Source organism: Nematolebias whitei, chromosome 3 (genome assembly GCF_014905685.2).
Source record: "Nematolebias whitei isolate Nwh7 chromosome 3, NemWhi1, whole genome shotgun sequence".
Taxonomy (NCBI): domain Eukaryota; kingdom Metazoa; phylum Chordata; class Actinopteri; order Cyprinodontiformes; family Rivulidae; genus Nematolebias; species Nematolebias whitei.
The window spans coordinates 34,384,834-34,391,397 of NC_056500.1; the positions used below are offsets into that span (position 1 = coordinate 34,384,834).

A 6,564-nucleotide genomic window follows, 5' to 3' on the forward strand; every position below is an offset into this window, starting at 1 on the left:
TCAGTCTCCCCACCATCACAGACATCTACACCTCCAGATGCAGGAAGAGGGCCACCTGCATCATGAAGGACCCCACCCACCCAGCACACACACTTTTTGCCCCACTCCCCTCAGGAAGGAGGTTGAGGAGCATTAAGTGTAGAACCACTAGACTGAGGAACAGCTTCTACCCTGAGGCTGCTAGACTCATGAATCTCTAACTAGAATAATCAATGTGAAAAACCATATCATGTTGCTGCTGATCTGTTTCATGTTGCTGCTGATCTGTTTCAATGTTGATGTGTTCATGCGTGCTCATCTGCTCACAGACTCATGTTCATGTTTGTGCTGATGTTCAATGTTTTATGTTATGAGTGCTTAGTGTATATTTAGTTTATGTTTTTCTTAGTTCATATCTTAGATGTAATTACTGTTTTTCTTATACATTTTATTGTTGGATGTAACTGGGACCCCGTGTACATAATTTCGCTCCACCACATGTACCACATGAGGTGCGAATGACAATAAAGAAACTCTGACTCTGACTCTGAAATACGGTTATGGTTAAAAGCCAGTGCTACTGAGTCAGGGCTGCTGTATTTTGTTTGGATTTTTAACTTTTCTTCTCAAATTCTCAGCTTATTTTTCCAAAATGAAGTTATTCTTGTCGTTTTCTGTTCCTTTGTGTGAAGAACAGAAGTTATTGTTGGGTTTTATTATTTTCTACGCAGACAATAAAAATAAATTGTTACTTTTTTGTTTTTAAACAAACTTTTGGGTTTTGTCATTTATGTTGCATCCACAATGAGCTGGGACGTATTCATTCATTCCTAGGTGACTCTCTAAGTTTCCCACTGTGAGTAAACCTTGCAGCAGACCCAAAATTTACTAAAGGGATTGTGTATCCTCTCTGGCCTGGAAAACCTTGACACTGTCCAGGAGGAGCTGAGAGAGGGAGGTCTGGATTTGCTGCTTCAGCAACTTGACCATGTTTAAGAGGCAGAAAATGAATGAACGAACGACTGCGCTGATGGACGAGCATGTTTCCCACGAACAAAACTGATAGAATCAATTGCAAAAAATAAATAAATAAAAGAAAAGGTAAACTAAAACCAACTACTGGCAGAGATAAAATAAAATACAAATAACCCTGAAGATCCACAATCTTTCCTGCTCCTACAGTCGGTTGGGTCAACAATTTCAAACATTTCACTTCAGTGTGTGAAGACTAGCTCATTGTGCCACCTGAGCTGTGCAATGTCAGCCTAGAAGATTAAACACAGATTAAAATTAGGAACATTTTCATATAATTAGCAAGACTAAACGAACAGGACTAAATATGGGACCATGTATAATACATAAAGGGTTTAATGTCTTTGTGACAAGTGGCTCCTTCAGGACACGATTAACATGCAGGAAGAAAGCCAAAATCTTTAGCAGTGAAGGAAAAAATAATAATTCAAGCACTTTATTCATATACACTAATGTACATACACCATGCGTAAAATATGCGAGAGAGTAAATAAACTCTGGCTCGGCCACCCAAACTCCCACATGCTGTCTAAGAATAATCTAGGGTTTTCTTTTATGCTAAGTGGAACAGGTCTCAATGGAGCAATGAGATGGGAACAAGAGCTGTTTTAATTAGAAAAGGTGCATGTATATAAATATATATCCTTGTTTGGTCCAGAGCCAGTTAATTATGGCCACTGGACCAGCTGATTCTTCTGAAAGTGGGCTGAAGCACACAACAGTACACTGGACATCTTCAGACACACTCACTAAGACAAACACAATAAAATAAAAAGTCATGATGTTTTTTTTTTTTTTTACAGCTGCATAAACAGCTATTAAAAACCCAACATCCCATGAAGGAAGGCATGAACGCTCTCTGCTTCTCGTGCCGGTTTCACACTCTGGTCATCTCAAGAGAACACTGGAGCCAAACCTTGTAAATGACGTGCACATTTTCATGTGATCTCTTGAGAAACGTGTCAAGCATGATACTCAGCTACTGCCACATCAAAATCAGTATTTGATCATATGATATGTTCAATATACGTAAAACTAACTGGAGGTATTGTCATTTTGTGTCAGCTAATGAAGATGAACTGTGATGGTCATCTTGAAGTGGTTGACTCCTAACGGTTAACGAGCTGCAGATCTAAACCTACCATTCTGTTAAAATCCACTCAGTGGCTCACAACATCGAGGTGGGGGGTCATGGGAAAACTAGTTCAGATCTTAATAACTAACTTCAGGAATACTGAGTGTTGAATGGCAGCTGAAATTTACTGAAGAAGCTAAAAATGAGTCGTCAAAAACTAAAAAAAAGCAGAACATGAGCTAAAGCTCTAAGAAGCAGAACACTAGCTAAACGTTAAAACGAGCAAAGCACTAACTAAAAACTAAAAGAAGCTAAATGCTAGTAAAAGGCTTAAAGAACGTGGCAGCAAAACTTACGTGTAAATAAGCAAAAAAGCTGATGTGGCAACACATGTGGAGCATGAACAAGGAGACCTGGAGGAAAACAGAGCACGGTCCCTTGGGAGGACAATCCACGGACAGGGAAAAACAAACTGACCCAGAACTTATAGAGGACACTAACGAGACACAATGGTGAACACCTGGGTGATTGGGATTGAGGACAGGTGAGACAGGAGCTGGCAACATGAGGAAAGAAACACTGAGGAAGGCAGGACAGATGACACCAGAAAACACAACTAAAACAAAGATCCTCTCACTGCTGGAATATAGACGGAGGTGATGATTACTATTGTCAGGTCTCTAGGCAGATAAAAAGCTCTGCAAGCAACAGACATTGCTTCGATATTCTGAGAGCAGTGGGTGTTTATGATTTTGCTATTTGTGCACCAATCATTGTGAACACACACACATATGTATATATATATATATATATATATATATATATATACACACACACACACTGTCCTCTGCTCTTACTGGAGTCACCATTCCTGTCATAGCAGTGAGTGGTGCGTCCTGCAAGCTGTAATGTAGCACCCTGGATCAGTGGCTGCAACCAGGTCTATGTGAAGACTAACACAGCAATCACGTACAGAGGGGTTCGCTGCAATGCTTAGGTCCAGTTCATTGGTCATCAAAATGCTGGAGAGAGTCAGTTTTAGTGGATGTTTCCTTAGCCTGGGCTAACAGGCCCATTCTGTATCCCTGCTTTTGCTTGCATTCTCTGTGCGGCCAACGTCGCTTCCACAGACCGATAACAATCCAAGTAAAGTCTGGTAGTCTGGTTATGTCCAGCACAGTGGTGGGCATGATTCCACTAATCCGCTAATTGTGGAATTGAGTTTCCATTTAGCGGATGAGTGTTTTCACTAACTTTAAAATCCTTTGGCAGAATTAGCTTCTGCTAAATATAAATTTGGTAAATTCAAGTCCGCTAATTTCTTTAGAGACAGTTCTCTGCACTAAAAGTGTACAGGAGAATGATGATTCCATGGAGGGATGCTAAGCTATGCTATACAGAGATAAACAAAGCCAAGTGCCGTTCGGTGACATGATTACTATTGCAATGCCCTCATACCTACCGCAAACCATGTTTGACTCATGGTGTCAGTTTACAGCCACTAACAGAGACTTTAACATAAATGCAGCCAAACCAAACCAGAACAGGAAAATAACATGAAATACCCATTTTTACAATCACAAACATCGTATACAGTCACATAATTCACACACATAATTCCTAATCTGCACGTATGCTGAAGCTCATTGCAGGAGAAAAAAAAAGTTTCTGAAGGAACTGAAGAGAAAACTGCAATTTGGGGAGAGAAAAGTTTGTCAGAAACAAATTGCTAAATATGTATAGAACAATAAAACAAACTAAATAGTGTGAACGCTGATTCAGCATACAGTATATTATTGACCCATCATCCTTAGAAAACCAGCTTTGTTAACCTGACATGAGGTAAACAACTTTTACTTTGTTTAAAGTAAATACCTTTCTAAAATTGTCCTCTCTTGACTTCCATACCAAAGAATATGTGAAGGTGAAGACAGCGTCTCTAAATGGCTAAAAAAGCTAAAGATTACCGTTTGTTGAATTCTTTCAAATTTATTATTAGTTTGTTTTTAAGGCAAAAATATTTTTGACTCGTGTTTAACTCTGTTTGTGAGGACACGGGACAACTCACTCCAAATATCTGAATGAAGTTTCCTTTCAGAAAATTGATCATTCTTGGTCTTTAAAGTAGGAAAAATAATTATTCCTACAATGATCCATGAACTATCACCTCTGCCTTTAAATCTCTGAATAAAATGATTACTGTATTTTTCGCCCTATAAGTCACAGTTTTTTTTTTGCATAATTTGCATGCCCTGCACTTATACGCCAAATCGACGTATTTATGGATTTTTTCCCATATTTAAAAACCAATTTTTGGCTGAGATATGACCGTTTTCATTCATTCTGAATGAAAATATTGAACACTACCATTTTCAGCCACAAGATGGCACTCGAGTAGTATGGCATGCCGTTGTGTCATGTAATAGGTAAAAGTGGCTATTAATGATACAATCAGCTTGCCACAGTCTGCCACTGTCGTCTGCCTGGAGCAACCGTCAAATCAGCTTCACTTCGCTGCACCGCGCCGACAAAATACAGCTGAATTGACCATTAAAGTGCATTTATTAAGTAAAAGTTAGACTGAGACACACTTTTACAATAATGTTGAGCAAACAAATATTTGTTTTTAGGAGTTTATCTTGTTAAATTTAGAAGAAATGAACAGAGGCTTGTCCCTCTGCGTGTTCATGTTTCTGCGTATCGGCTTTTGAAAATGCAGCTGATTTGACTGTCAAAGTGCATTTATCAAACAAAAGTTAGACTGAGACACACCTTCACTATAATTGTGGGCAAACAAATAATTGTTTTTAAGTGTTAATATTGTTAAATTATTGTTAAAGTCCTCCTGTGCACGCTCCTGCGACTGCCAATTGGCAGCCCATTGATTTTTGGCACAACACTAGTCCACAATTCCAGGTTGTCAGCGGTGACGTGTAACAAACGCGACACGCCAGCGGTAACACATAATAGATACGACATATACGGCGAAGCGACGTATACGGCGAAGCGACGTATACGGCGAAGCGACGTATTCATGGATTTCTCCACTTTATTAGACATATTTGGACTGATGCGACTTATAGTGCGGTGCAAAGTTTACGGTGGAAAATACAGTAATATTTACAACAAAAAAGTTAAATCATGACATCTGGATAGGTTTCTTTAAGTGAGAAACATTTTGTCCCCCATCCAGAGGACTTCCTCAGTCTACCAACCTGCCAAGCAGATCTGTGACTGTCCCATAGGTAGCCTTCACTGCTGTGTTTCAAGCCAACCTCTTATTGGAATCTTAAAAGAAGGATTTTAACGTGCAAAACACACCCATCCAAAACAGTCAATCATCATGTACAACAATCAAATGTTTGTGAATAATATTTACAACAAAAACTCAAAAAGCAGCCTAGTGTTTGAGTGAAGCCTGCAGAACTAAAAGCTTTCTGATTAAAAGCCCCCCTTCAGGAGATGAAAAGCCCTCTTTGTTGCTCTCATTAATATAATTGCACGCTGGCATTTTGAGTTTGTGCAGAAAGACGAGGGTTTTGACATGTTTCTCTCTGACGGGGACGTGCTCTTCTGTTTTACAACATCTCACAGGGAAAACAAGATGGAAATTCATGTTGATCAAACAGGCTTATTTCTTAGCTGCAGTCCTTACAACTGAATAATAATCATGAATGGACCTTGAATTAATGGGATTTTGATGTTTCTGTCCAAAACAAAATAACACACTGCACATGAAAAGGTTTTTGTAAAGACACCAATAAACCATGTTACATTTTCCTGAATATTTTAGTTAAATTAAAGCACAATATATTCATGACAGTAAGAATTTTGCTCTGTTTTAATGCAGAAAAAGATTTAGATGTTGTAAGGAAGTTGATAAAACTCATTTTCTTGTGACAAGATAAAAAATAACTAAACTTATTGAAAACATTGTATCCCAGTTTTCTCTAAAACATGAAATTATCTGACTATACAGACAAGAATCTTCATTTCTTTAATAACTAGAGATGCACCAATCCGAAACCCATATCGATATCGAACACGTCTGGATCGGGTATCGGTGACAATATGACTGATCCATGACTGGGCAGATCTATTCACTCTAGTTCTATGCTTTGTGCTCTGAGTGACGACGCGCGCTAGCGTACTGACTGAACAAATTAAAGTTGTGTTGTTTTTACATGATTAACCAAGCTTGTGGTGCAGTTTTCAATAAATTTGTAATTCAGTACATTCATGTCTGCGTTTAACAGAACAAATGTTTTAAGTTAATTCAGAACTGGTAAGCTCAAACATCCAGGTAGAAAACAAAAATGGCTATATCATGTCATCTGGACCTGTTTCAGAAACGGGTCCAGATGACATGATTTAGCCATTTTTGTTAACACAGCACTGTTTTTCTGTACCAGAGAGATATCGGATCGGTATCAACAGATACAGAAAAACATATATTGGTATCGGATCGGAAGTGACAC

General features: G+C 38.6%; 1 protein-coding gene across 1 annotated transcript in view; it reads right to left on the reverse strand.

Annotated features, from left to right (window-relative positions):
- gstcd (glutathione S-transferase, C-terminal domain containing) overlaps positions 1–6,564 on the reverse strand; it is a 98,418-nt gene that overhangs the window by 18,837 nt on the left and 73,017 nt on the right. The window lies entirely within an intron of this gene.